This window comes from Amphiura filiformis, chromosome 13, assembly GCF_039555335.1.
Source record: "Amphiura filiformis chromosome 13, Afil_fr2py, whole genome shotgun sequence".
NCBI lineage: Eukaryota > Metazoa > Echinodermata > Ophiuroidea > Amphilepidida > Amphiuridae > Amphiura > Amphiura filiformis.
Window position 1 is genome coordinate 18,900,545 of NC_092640.1, and position 15,621 is coordinate 18,916,165.

The following is a 15,621-nucleotide window of genomic DNA, read 5'->3' on the forward strand; positions in this document are numbered from 1 at the left end:
GCTGACCCAATTCCCCTAACCCACCTAGAAAGGACACAAAAGTATGTATGCATGGTGAGAGGACCAACGAATTTGCAAAAAATTTAATTAAGGGTAGACGAGATATTGTTGGTTGAAGCTAAAAATCGATTGTCATTATCAATATCATATATTGAAAATTAACACCTTGATGTTTTGCAAAAGTTCATTCTACAAATCGTATACTTTGCAAACTTGCTTAATTTATTGTTGTTAATGAGTTATGTACGTTTTACAAAAGTGTTGTTGTTTCAGCCCTCTTTACAACGTAACTCAAGAACCGCAGCACCTATAAAAGTATATCTGTGATATTTTAATTCTTCTACACACCCGCTATGAATTGAGCTATGCAGTTTTTGCCAAAGCTCACTACCATTCGTAAGATGCTGCGAACTACCAAATCACAACAGTTTAAAATAATTAATAACCTTAAGGGGGGAATAATACCCTGAATTTCATCAGTACCCCTCTTCTTTTTTTTCTTGCAAATTTATGAAGTAAGTAAATATGTTCATCACCTCATGTCCTGAACTTATAAAATATATCTACATACAAAGTGTTTTAAACCATTTTAGTAAGTCATTTTAGCCCTATATATTTTTGTTTACTGTATCCTAGTAACTCAGATGCGTGTTTCATAACAAACCATAATTTATTCCATTCAACATGTTCAAGTAGAGTACATGAATAGAATACATTAAATCATTTGTCATACTCTCTATAGAAAATCTAGTGGTGCATGCAAAATATATAACACTGAATAAATTAAATAAACACTTACACAATGGATGCATAGTCATTAGTCAATTTAATACTTTATGTGTTGTTAGGAGAAGAAAAGGCTATTAGGTCACCGTATGTCAGGTTATAGGTCAATTGGTTCAGGTCACATTTAAGCATCAATTTTGAATACACATGTGAGAGTCTGTGATATCATAATGAGGCATAATTTTGATATTCTGTCTTTAACTGGATATATATCGAGAAGTGCAAGGTGGATATACAAATATACCTAGGGATGTAAATGGTGAGTACAATTTAGAATGCATAGTTGGGATGGATTTCACAAAATAAAAAATATAAAATAGTTACCAAAATCACAATAGTTAAGCTTACGGAAAACTACCCAATATGGTGGTATAGGTGACAAGAAATACAATTTTTTCAACATTGCTGTAGTATGGTTGTGGTAACCTGTTACCTGTGGCTTAATTAAGTTTCAGTGAAATAATGTCGCAAGTTAAAAATACAAAATATAGCTCAACATTGAAAATAGAAGCATTTTAACCAGTTCCGTTTTTGATAGTTATGGAGCACCAAGTTCATGAAGTCATAAAAGAAATCAGGAATCACTTATTCCCATTTTATATATCAACTTTATTTCCCTAATGTGTTAGCAACACATATCCAAAATTTTAACGAAATCCGTTGATAGTAAGCTTTCCAAAATGAAGTGAATTTAAATCATCAGTGATGTACCACCTTTTGGCTTCTACTTTTAAAAGCATGTAAGCTACGTTGATACCGATGCCACCAATAAACCGAGAAGATTTGCCCCTTCATTTTGTATACCACTTTGTCCATTTTTTTTTGTAATTTCTTCACAAAATGCAAAAAAATGCAAAAAAAAAATCAAAGGGTGTAGTACCCCCTTAAGAAAGAAAGTTCCTAAAATATATACTTATAGCAATACAAAATCAACAGATCTTTTTTCACGAGAAATACGCATAAAAAAATTGCAACGAGTGCCAACTTGTAATGTAATAATTATTCTCTTCGAATAGAGATAAACTTGTTTTTGCAATAGACCTGCCCCTTTAACAAAAAGTTAATAGACAATTCAATTCCAATCCAAATAATAGTACCGATCTCTGGCCGGTACAAAAATCATTATTTAACTGGTGCCGACGCTGTGTCTGGGCATAGACACTGATGGCCTGGATCACTTTAGGGACCCTTGGGCAAAAAGTGTAATGGGCAAAAAGTTTATGAATTTGATTCAGGCCCGGGGATTCAGGGAAATATCAATGCGCGGGGGTGGCTTTGTAGCGTGTGTGTATGCACTTCTTTTATTATTATCTATTCCCAGCTCCAGTGACACATCATTTAAACTTGAATGTGTAAACCAGTCCTTTGGCGTCCATAGTTAGTGAATGTAAAATTCATGGAAGCTTTGCCACATCTTCCAAAAAAGTTACTTATTCTTTTAAATTAATTATTTACCATCATAACTTTGTGAAAATCTATTTACTAATTTGAATTGCTAGATAGTGGACTTTCTTATCATACTTTACCCCAGGCATACTGTGCACTGCAGGGGTAGTGTTTGAGCAAAATGCACACCATGCTCACAGCGCCAACACAAAAATTCTGACCTGACTAAAAATCTGAGGGAGTCCAGTATATGATACATCGACCATGGGTCCTAAGAAGAGCATGAATAAAGAAAAAGTAAGGAGGAAGCCTTGATCAAGGCTGCACATCATTAATTGTCCCCTGGCCCTTTGGATGCCAGTCAGCCGGCATATCACACAACAGGTCGCTATTTTCTTTTTCAGACAGTGCGAAAAAAAAATAAAAACGAGAAAGAGTTTAAAATTTGATATTTTTTCAACATTTCAGGCACAATTATATATCAGCATGTTTTAACATTAATATTAAAATATTTTAGGAGCTAAAGCTTCAATTACAATGAATAAAGGTGGTTTGATCACATGCAATGACGCAAAGGAACTAAAATATAGAAAACTATATTTTCATGCAAATAAGAAAAGAAAAGCGCAGTGATTTATAGTGCGCTACGCACAGGCACAACGTCTAGACGTTGATCCACAAGCCTCAGCACACTTTACAGGTTGCCGCTGACCACTATGGCCCCACATCATTCCATAAACCATTTAACAACAAATCAGGGACTTTGCTGCTACAAGAGCTCGCACCCTAGACATTCCACAAATAACCTTCGCAACCAGGATCAGCTCCCCGAGTTTTGTACGGGTTACGACAATTAGCAGCAAGTTCCTTGTCCAGTGGAATTTCAAGCTAACAGGAGAGCGTACTAGGCACCGCAAGGGTTCGAACCCGCAACCTCTCGCACCATTCTTTTGGCCGGGCTGACGTCACAAAGAGGAACTAGCCTTGTAAAACCAGTGTGCGTATGTGCAGTTCCCCTTTCTTGAGCTGGTTGCTATGCGCGCGCTTGTGCAAAGGGGACGAAGGGGACAATGTTCCCGGATGTCCGACCGAGTGAATAGATTGAGCTAACTTGACTGCTCAACGGAGCCTCCTTTGTCAGAAAATCCCAACATCTATCTACATGTATTATTGTTTAAAACGGTCAAGTCCACAAAAATAAAATGAACAGGAAACTTAGCTTGGCAAAATTGTGCAAGTCACAAAAGTCATGATTTTCTCTGTGGAGAGAGCCGCGTAACAGATCGATATACCTATTGTCCCATATAAAGGTGAAATTGTGCATGCAGGGGTGCGCGGGGAACACGTGTGTTTCAAATGAACATAACTGGCATATGGTATAGACGAATCCAACGAGCCAAGTGATGGTCAAAATTTAGTCGGCCATTACTGGGTCCCGGCTACACCAACTGGTGTTGTGACTGCCCAATTGGGTGGATTAAATCCGCTTAAATATCGATATTGAATTGTATTGTGTTGCAAACTTTCATCATTCTTTTGTCTACATGTAACACGGGTGATGGAATACAGTTTAATATCCCCGCCAAGGCCACATCATTTCACATTTCAGGTGGGATAGACCTAAGGGGGAACCCAGCTATGGCTGCCATTGAGGTGTAGGAATGCGTGAAATTGGATTCGTCTATACACATCTTGTTGAACTACATACAATTTCCGATCTTTTCACCAAAAAGGACATATTTTATTTGGTAATACGAGACCGATTATTATATCTGTTCAGACTGCTTATTCAATATTTGGGGCATCATGTGGCAAAAGAATAGATGAAAAGATGTATGGCAATTTTGTATCACATTTTTAAAGTAGGGTGCAATTAGCTCGAGATACTAGCTAAAATACAGGTTTACATTTATCTTGCTGTATTTTAGCTAGAGCGCCATAGGTAGAGCAACCGGTTTTTTTGGAGAACAATACTGTTACATAAAACGAAGAAGAAACTCACTCCGGAACACGCCCTACTCATTATTTCATTGTACTTATTGCAATTTGCTATAACACATTACTTAATTAACACAAAGCTTTTGTGAGGACGTAGTGAGTGGATAAGAAACTGACAGCGGAGGATACGAACGACACGCCGATTTTATTTAGTCACCGTTTGTCATTTATTGCCGCAACGTTTTATAATTTTTTTTTTTTATATTAGCCTGACACCTCTTGCATATGGACAAATCCAACGAGCCAAGCGATGGTCAGAATTCAGTCGGCCATTACTGGGTCCCGTCTGCACCAAACTGGCGTTGTGACTGCCCAATTGTCTACATGTAACACGGGTGATGGAAGGCAGTTTAATATCCCCGCCAAGGCCACATCATTTCACATTTCAGGTGGGATAGACCGAAGGGGGAACCCAGCTATGGCTGCCATTGAGGTGTAGGAATGCGTGAAATTTGGATTCGTCTATACACATCTTGTGGAACTACATACAATTTCCGATATTTTCACCAAAAAGGACATATTTTATTTGGTAATACGAGACCGATTATTATATCTGTTCTTTTGTTCCATTTCTTGCTTTGTTTATGAAAGCTATAGGCCAGCATGCATTTTTATTAGCCTACACTGGCTATCCAGGCTTGTGCATTTGTATGAGCTTGGAACGGTCCATGGTTTTCCATGGATTAGCATGTGTCCCTCACGGACCAACCTGGATAAACAAACCAACAAACAAACAAACAAACAAACAAACAGACTGCTTATTCAATTTTTGGGGCTTCATGTAGCAAAAGAATAGATGAAAACATGTATGGCAATTTTGTACCATATTTTTAAAAGTGGGGTGCAATAAGCGTATTTTGAGGTATAAAATGTGATACGATAGTGTTTAAAATTCCAGGTCTGTACTTAGTCATCGGGGCTGTGTTATACCACCCATAATTCCAACACGCCGCAATAGTTGTCCACGTCATCGTCAAAAACGCAAGGGGACTATATAGTCCAGGCCCTGTCCTATATAGACCCGTATACAATTTTTCAAGAGGAAAGTTTGAATGTTGATTCGAGTAAGGTATGCATAGGTCTTCCAAATTCTACTAGGTGGAAAATTCCAAACCCTGGCAAACTCTATATATGGCCGTTTTTTCAAAATGGCCGCCAAAATGTACTTATGAACCAGGTTTTAAAATGTTTGACAACTTTCTTTACAGTAATTGACAGTCTTATTAAGTCGTGTTCACACAGTCGGATATAAGTGAGTTATTACCGGTAATAAGCGACTTATAACCGGTATTAGTGACTTATTAGTGGTATTAAGTGACTTAAATCCGACTGTGTGAACACGGCTTTAGTGTTCCACGTGGCCACCAGCGCGTGGCCACCATTCCTCTGTATGCTGATATCAGCTCTTCTCAACATGGCATTCACTCCACGTCCTGCCTGGATGTCAACTTGTGCAATTATGTGTCTCTGGAGTTCATCAACATGATCACGATCTGCAGGAGGACTTGAGAAAACCTTTGATTTCAGATCTAGGGACAATTCCAGGTGGTGCTTTAAAGCAATCACACGATGTGCCCACTGGGTCAAAGTTTCTAGGGTGTGTGGTAAAATGAATGATCTAGTTTGATTTAATTGACGGTTGGACAATAAACTCACCATTGTGTTCAGTGCACAATGGTGCATTTTTATCTACTCTTGTCGCTAAGGTCTGTGGTAAAATGATTTATCGAGTTTAATTTAATTGACGGTTGGACAATAAAATCACCATTGTGTACAGTGCACAATGGTGCATTTTTTTTATCCACGCTTGTCTTCTGGGTCTGTGGTAAGATGAATTATCTAGTTTAATTTAATTGACGGTTGGACAATAAAATCACTATTGTGTACAGTGCACAATGGTGCAATTTTTTTATCCACGCTTGTCTTCTGGGTCTGTGGTAAGATGAATTATCTAGTTTAATTTAATTGACGGTTGGACAATAAAATCACCATTGTGTACAGTGCACAATGGTGCATTTTTTATCCACGCTTGTCTCCTGGGTCTGTGGTAAGATGAATTATCTAGTTTAATTTAATTGACGGTTGCACAATAAAATCACTATTGTGTCTAGTGCACAATGGTGCAAAAAAGTGCATTTTTATCCACTCTTGTCTCTAGGGCCTTTGATACACGATCAATTTGATTGATCTATATCAAAGACCCTAGATACACAAGTGGATACAAAATCTGCCATTGTTATAGTGATTTTATTGTCCAATCGTCAATAAAATCAAACTAGATTTAGATCTATTCAATAATATTGAAGAGAACTATTTTTGTATTCAATCCTGCATCTATAGGAGGCCCAATATTGGTCAATCGAATTGATCGTGTATGTGCCGCATTAGGCGCTTCGTTTATAGTCCAGGAGCAATGAGTTTAGAAAAATGGTCAAGTTCAAAACCCATGTAAACCAATCTTAAATACCATGGGGTGTTACTATAGACCCTCTAGAGGGATAGTGGAATCCAATTGTAGAGTACATTTTTTGCTAGAGGTCACGAAAGGTCACACAGGGATAAAAAAAAATGAAAATGCTTCAATTTTGTTGACAGATATATCAAATTACTCGTCTGATGTTAAGGGATCTAAAATGAGCGTTTATTGCGTTTCGACAGTATTTTTTGTGGAACATGAGAGCACCTCGGACCTATCGAATTGCATTCTGAATACGAAGCATGTCTTTCTGATATCAAATAATTTTCATTTTTGAAAATCACAATATAATACAAATTTTATGACAAATTATAAAAATTTGATATTTTTCAAATTTTTGATATATAACAGTCCTCGAAGTAATTATATAAATCTAATGATATATTCTTAAAGTGTATGTAGCAGGAGGAAAAGCCGACGGTCAATTGAAAATTTTGACCTTTCATATTGAAGATATGGATTTTTTCCCCAAAAGACCTAATTTTTTTGGTGTTTTGGTAAAAAAATCCATATCTTCAATACGAAAGGTCAAAATTTTCAATTAATCGTCGGCTTTTCATCCCACCTACATACACTTTAAGTATAAATCATCAGATTTATAAAGTTTACTTCAAGTACCGTTAAATATCAAAAATATCAATTTTTAATGATTTGCCATAAAATGTTTATTAAATTGCGAATTTCAAAAATTCAAAATTCTTTTATATCAGAATGTCACTCTTCGGATTCAGAATGCAATTCGATATGTCTGATGTGCTCTGATGTCCCAAAATAAATACTGTCCAAACGTTCATACCCCATCCCTTAAGGATTAAGAAAATGCATAGTTTGTGCTATCTAAGACATATAGTTAACGAAATCTTGAATTTATTACTCTATCACTGAGCAAAAAGCGGTTAACCAATGAGGTAGTGGAGCTTTTCTCAACGCAACAAAAAGCGCTCTACCTTATTGGGTAAAACCGCTTTGCGTTGTGGAATAAATTCAGCTTTAGACGTTATACAGACAAGTTCTGTCAATCCCCTGATTTTTGGTTTCTGAACAAAAGAGAAACGGAAACTCATAACTTGAAACATTGTGCAGTTACTGTCCGTTTTTCCTATTCAGTGTACACACAGCGCTCCAATTGATGATTGACCTCTAGCTCACTCACTGTACTGTAGGTATAGGCAATAGACTAGTTAGTGAGCTGGTGGGAGAACCCTTCACCCAATACTAGCCATAGAGGCTCACATGTGAATATGTAAAGGTTACACAAAGAAACGTATAAAAACGTATAAAGTTGTTCTCTAAAACAGAGTTTTCTCAGTAATCAAATATCGCAGCGAGTGAAATGTTGGTGCATTGGATGTAGCTTAACATTGTTTTGTGTGTTTATACACATTTTAGAATAAATTTGAAAATCCTTCGTTTAAAGCCCTTTTACGCACCATGTTCACAAGATCAAAAACGCGTTCCATGACGTTTTTTCAAATGTGCGCCCCGTATGAAACCACGCCGAGTGATTGTTTTCTTCTTTTTTGTATTGTACTACAAATCGATCAAAGAAATAATGTTTGCCATAGGGAAGAACCAAATACAGTACTGATTAAATTTTAAAAGCCCGTTTTTGGGGAACATTTTCGAGAATCTTGATTGAGAAAAAACTGTTTTGTTACATTCTCGATATCTTGATTGTGGAACGTTAATTTTGACATCTAACTACCAACATTAATTCTCAACGGTCTGTCGATTACTCTACCATTTAATTTTCATTCAAAATTGAAGCTACTTTTGCAAAGAACGAGTTTTTTCGTCATCGATGCATCCGACTTTGAGGGGGCAATGCACTTGTTTATCATAACAGCCTGTATTCACTATTGAATATCATAGTCAGTTTGAGACCATCAGTTTTCATATGCTACCTCCGTGGCTCAATCGGTTAGCGCGTTTGACTTATACTCTTCTCGAGTATGTAATAGTTTTGAACTTGTCAACTAGTACGGGTTCGAGTCCATGTGTGGTCCAATTCTATTATTTTTTTCTTACACTTCTCTTTTTCTGTCTTCTTTCTTGTTCGTTTCTTTCTTTCTGACTGCAGTGATTGATTGTTTTTGCCGTTTTTTTATTATTGTATAATTTAGGAATAGGCCTACTAATCTAAATAGGCGCGGCCTATACAAGCCTATGAATATTTTGTTACAAATTAGATATTGGTTGTTGGTTTTGTTATTGTTGTTGTAGTTATTGTTGTATATATTGCATAATCAAGGTAGGCCTACTAGGCCTATTATAGCCTATATAGCGGCATTGATTTATTTCACGACAGATATCATCTAAGGATAAATATTTAAAAAAATTGAAAATTTATAAAATACCATAGGAAAATTGCAGAAAACCGGCTGCCCCCACCCCGGCAGCCCCTATCATGGTTGCCCACTCCATGATATCCCTGCAACATAGGATGACTCACGTGCCACGGTTTCATAGGTTCGTGGTCATGTGCATGTAGATTGATACACAAAGTACGCTTGAGTTCATTTTTTTCTGCATGGCTGTTTCTATTATTAACTTACGGCCCTCTGGAATCAAGCCTTGAAAAATCCATTGAATAACCTTAACATACTACAATTTGAAGTATAAAAAGGTCACGGGAAAGCTGATGTCGAGCTGCTTTTCCGAAGAGAGTCTTCCAAAATTTCATAACAGTCGGACGTGTAATTTCAGTGGCAAATTATGCTCAACAGCTGACTCCCGATAGCTCCAACTTCGAACAGGCACCATCGTCCGTGTGATCGGTTTGATCAATTTTCGCCATAGAAGCTGCAAATAAACTTCAATTCTTTCCCTCTATGGTCATCTAAATATGATTAAAATACGATTTTGGGAAGATTGTTGTCGAATATGGAGTACTGAGTGCCCGATATGGAGCTAAAAAATGGAAAAACCTAGTGGTCAAATGGCTTCGTTTTAGCTAATAAAATGTGGGGTTTTTTCAAGTTCTTTCCCCCGATTTAAATATCCAGTTATGAATGGATTTCGCTCAAACTTCTCAAGGGGCTGTGGATTTACCCGATGTTCACGTAATGTCACGGTTGTTTGATTGCATGTAAAAGTGAGTAATTTTAAAGAAAAGTTGAACAATGATGGCGCTATTTATCTAAAATCTTGTTTGCATCTTTACAAGGGGTAGACACTTGTAAAATGGTAGTAGAACATCAGCAAACAGACTAACAAATGACAAAAGAATTTTCAAAAACTTTTCATCATGAAATGTAAGGTATAACTCATATTATTTGGCCAATTTAAATTTAAAATATATGTAAATAGCGCCCTCAATTTGCGCAGCTTATAGAATTAAAATTACCACAAAAAAGCAGAAAAAGATGAATACATGTAATTTGATATAGAAACGAAAATCCATGTTAAAAATTGCTACAAAATATATGTGTATAATACAGATTATTAGTGTGATAATTGTTGGTATTATTCAGGTCTAGAATTGAACATTATATTAATGTTTTGTTTGAAAAATTAATAAACGATCGCATCAAACAACCGTGATATATGTATGGTAGAAAAACGAAAGCTGACGCATTCTCCTGTGAGATTCGATGAAAGTGCAAAATATGACCACTTTAAACTTCAACGGCCATTATTTCAATGTTCATTTTCTCGGTAAAATGACGATTTAGGTACACGGTAACTCAATAAATACAACATCTATAGATAGGCAAATATGATCATCGTAAAAAGCATGATCGACTTAAGAAACCATTTTCTCATTTTTTTTATATTTTGGTCTATTTCCGATTTTAGGCATCATTTTGTGCAAATAAGCATTTGTGAATTTTAAAAAGTTCATTTTGATGCCTTATATGATCAATATCTCAAACAATAAGGCCAATATCAAAAATATATTTAAAAAAAACAGTTTTTGGAATGGAGCTTCAAGATTGAGATCAAAACAAAATAAAATATTTTGGAAAGAGTGTTTTTTTTGTTATGATGTACCATAACAAATATTGCCAAAAACTCACTTTTTTGTGATTTTCTTCATAATTGTTGCTTTTACACCAAATCCATATTTATATTAAGATTCATTGATGTCTTGCCTCTATAAACAAGAATTCCTGAAAAAAATTGGTGTCAGTTCCAATTTACAATGTAATTATTATTTGAATGTAATGTTAAAGATGGAATTGCATGAGAAGTTTTGCACTGCAGCACTGACAGGAACATTTAGTGGTAGTTCATTTATCATTAAATAATTATACGTTTTTGGCGCAGCGTCAGCCTTCTATTCCAGCTAAAACCGTTTTTAAAAATAAAAAATATGCAAATGAGGTAGCTAATTTGCATATTTTGCGACAAGAATCACATGGGATCTTAAAACTGCCCCTTACCACCATCCCACCAAGTTAAATCTCTATACGCCTCACCAGTTCCAAAAAATAGCAAAAAGCCTTTTTAAAAATAAACAAATATGCAAATGAGGTGGCTAATTTGAATATTTTGTGACAAAAAATCACGTGGGATCTTAAGACTGCCCCTTTACCACCATCCTACCAAGTTACATCTACAGGGTGTCCCAAAAAAGAGGCCCCACATTGCGCCCTCTTTTTCTCCTATTTTTGAAAAGTTGATTAAATATATTTTGGTATGTAAAGAAACCTTTAATCGTTAGCTTTAATAAACCAAAACAATTATTTCAATCGGCTCACAACTTTTGAAGATATGCCCTTTTGAATAAAAGTACCCGTTTTTCACTCTGTCCACGGATAGCAAACAGAGTGGTTGGGATGGCTCATGCTGTGGAGTGGCCTGCACGATCAGCAGACCTCACACCACTTGATTTGTTTTCCTTTGTGGCAAAATCCAAGATCTTCGCAAACATATTACTGAATGCATTCGCAAGTATCCGGCGCACAAGGATGGTACGCAACGCAATTGATGCAATGAGGACCAGGGCTGAAACCTGTATTCGCCAAGGAGGCAACCAGGTAGAGGGCAGAGCAGCACAGTAAACTCACTTCAGAAGAACTAAAGACAAACCAAACAGCCTTTTAGGGCTACCTTTTATCCTAAAAAGAGAAATGACTTATGTTGTAAATAAAAAGAAAGAAAGCAGGAAAGAACAAAGTAAGAAAGTAAGAAACATAATAAAACAAAAAGGCATAAATATCCAAGAAAAAATAAGTAATTGCAAGTAAAGCAAAAGAAGTCCCATTCGGCATCCATTTTACCCACAAATGAATGACACTATTAACAAAATCCATTGCCCATAAACCCACCGGTAAAGCCCATTCATAAATAAAGGTATTTTATAAAGTTATCATTGAGGAATGTTTGATATTCATGCATGGTATGTGTACTCCTTTTCAATCTTTGAAGTAGCGAAACCTTCTCGTTCCGTGGACAGAGTGAAAAACGGGTACATTTCTTTAAAAGAGCATATCTTCAAAAATTGTAAGCCGATTGATATAATTGTTTTGGTTTATTAAAGCTAACGACTCAAGGTTTTTTTTCATACCAAAATATATCTGAGCAACTTTTCAAAATTGGAGAAAAAGAGGGCGCAATGAGGGGCCTCTTTTTTTGGGGACACCCTGTATATACCCCCTACCAGTTCCGAAAAATGGCAAAAAGCGTTTTTAAAAATAGAAAAAAAGGAAATGAGGTGGCTGATTTGCATATTGTGTGACAAAAATAGCATCTGATCTTAAGACTGCTCTTAACCATCACCCCACCAAATTACATTTCTATATGCCTCACCAGTTCCGAAAAATGGCCAAAAGCATTTCGACAAATAAAAAAATAGGCAAATGTGGTGACTAATTTGCATATCTTGCGACAAAGATCGCATCGGATCTTACGACTGCCGCTTACCACAACCTCATCAAGTTACATCCCTATACGCCTCACCAGTTCTTTGAAATGACAAAAAAAAAAAAAAAACCCAAACAATTTTTAAGTTAAATATGCAAATTAGCTACCTAATTTGCATATTTTGCGCCAAAATTGCATCAAGTCTTAGGGCAGCCACTTACCACCACCCTACCAAGTTACACCCCAATACACCTCACCAGCTCCGAGAAACTAACCTGGAAGCCAAAGGCATTTAAAAACAAAGTTCACACAATACAAATGTATAAGACCCTATTATAGCATAAGGCAATTTATAAGTCGTTTTCAATGATTTTAAATATGACGTATAAAATTTGTCTATAACACAGGGAGATATAAAATGTAGGGATTTGGGTACTTTTTGTTCAATTTTCACAGAAATTAAAGGATTTTGACCCATGTTTTTGTTTGTCTGTTTACCCCAGGGTCGCTAAAACAAAAAATTATATTAATTAAATCACCTAATTTATAATTAATAAAGGACAAAGACAGATAAAAGCAAAAGTTTGCTTCATTTAGTTAAACAATAGTAACATCCCTGTTGTGTACAAAAAATAACTCTATACGACAATGCAAATCAGGATCAATTCATGGACTAAGTGCACAGGCAGAGGGAAATGTTGATTTCTCAGCGGATGGAACAGCCATTTTTTTCAGAGGGAGTATGTAAATTAAATGGAACAGCTATTTTGGGGCCATTATTTCAGAGGGAGTATGTAAATTAAATGGAACAGCCAAAATGTCAATGGGTATGTAATTTAACTGGAACAGCCTTAAATTGATATCGATATCAATATTGACGTCACAGATTCGATTTGTCACTTAATCGTCAAACCTGTACTAGAAGGTGTCAGTTCTGCAGGAACTGACACAAAAATGTATACTTTTATATGTGTTGCGCGAATAATTACAAAGTTATTGCACTTTTACTACATGCATGTCTGAGAGTACTTAGCCACCTTAAAGCCTTTGCGAATGAAATAAAATGATTTACTAAAACTTCCGCCCTTATTCTATGTCTTTTTTTATACAGAAGCGCGTACACAACCCCACACATTGAAAGCCTCTTATAAGAGAGCGCACCACCATTAAATGCGCCATTGAAGTTTGGTATCAAATTAAAGCTAATCATGTATAGAATATTATTCTTTCAACGGAATATATTGCTAACCCGGGACTTTTTTTTGTTGCTATTTTGCTTGCCGCAAAGAAAGAGTGTGCAAATTTAATCTTAAAAAATCAGTCAATTTTCGAAACCGGACGTTGTCTAAATTCGTGCCAAAACTTCATCTCTGAAATAAAACATTGAGACTTTTTCTCATATTTTGTCATGTAGACACTTGTCAGAAGGAGCTGAAAATGGGCAATTTTTGACTATACGTTTTGAAAATCATTGAAAATAAAGCCACAAAAAGTTCAAAATAAGCGGTGGACTATTTTAACCGAATTTTACTGGTACATAAATCGTTGAGTGATTTGGTGGTGAGCCCTCTTGAATTTACTAGGTTTTTGACCGGAAATGTCCCCTTAATGACCTTTGACCCCAAATCTGAATATATCCCGCAGACGCTGGATGGTAGCAAGTTTAGACAAAGAGTCACGCAAATTGGAATCAGCTGAAATTTTGGGAATAAAGCTTTTTCGTTGATATAAACAGGGCCGTGACACTCGTATTCAATCCCTGTATAAAAAGTGAAGTCACTTTACGGCAGTTTGATTGACAGTTGCTAAGGAGTTTGGTACACCTAGTAACGCCATAGTAACGCTTAGCCTAAAAATTTACATACATTGTGCACTACCTTAATAGTGAAACAGACTTATCCCGTATTTGATTGACAGTTGCTGAGGAGTTTAGTACACCAAATTTTTCCAAGATGGCGCACATCGACTGCCAATTATTCGGACCCTTTCCGGCAAAAATACAGCTGATTTAGCCAAAGTCAACATGGGGTCATCGCAGATAATATTTTCCTAGTATATTGAGCTAACTCCTAAGCTACTTGGTTTTTCACAATATGATAGTAATGGAAAGAAACAACCAAATGTTCATCGTTTTTGCCATTTGATTCTTTTTTTGCAACGATGACGTAAACATGCATCAACTCTTCACAGGTCAACCTCTTACACCGCGCAAGCCATCACACGCATGAACACGCATTGAGTGTATGATTGACTTCATTTGCTCAAACGTGTGGTTTATCCTATAGTATATTATTACTCGAGAATCCTTGATATCAACTGCAAAATATCATGAATAGAGTATGCTAGGATCATGCCCAAAATACTTCTTTAATATGGTGACTGCTTTTCTTACAGGTCCTACATCACTTGTTATGTATGCTGGAGACAATGATGGAGGGAGCCCAGCTATGCCTACAGAAGCAGCAGCAGGTGCTACTCATGAAGTTGATGAAGGAGATAACTTGATATTCACCTGCTGGGCTATGGGTGCTAGCCCTGAGCCCGCAGATATCACATGGACCCTTGATGGTGGACCCTTGACTGGTTTAGACATTGATTCATTTGTTGACGGTTTGCATGACACAATCAACACACTGATACCTACTTATCACGTGGTGGTTGAAGGGGACTGTGGTGATGACTTGATCTGTACTTCATCCCACCTATTATCCGGGGATATATTGCCGGCTCAAACACAGCTTCAGGTTGTAGGTAAGGCACCACATTCAATTTGGTCCTATAGAACTATCGGTGCCCGGTTAGGTACCGATGACTCTTAACAGCACTCCCTGGAGATGTAATACATTGTAGCAAGCATAATAATTAACAGTTGCATAGTGTTATTGTTTTTTCCTCTAAATAAAAAACGAATGCAGGGTACGATAAAAAGTGCCTCTTCGGTCACCGATAGCGCTATAGGACCAAAAAAGATGTTGTACCTAAGTTGAAGCCTACAGCTGTGCAGATCTATGTAGACCTTTTCCCAACATGAAAATATCCATATCAGCTCAGTTTCTAATTTATGAATGTAAAATAGAAATAATTCCATGAAAGCTTTGTATTAGAAATGATTTAATAGCATGTTATAATGAAAGACAAAGATAAAAAGACTAGTTTGCGTCTGACGT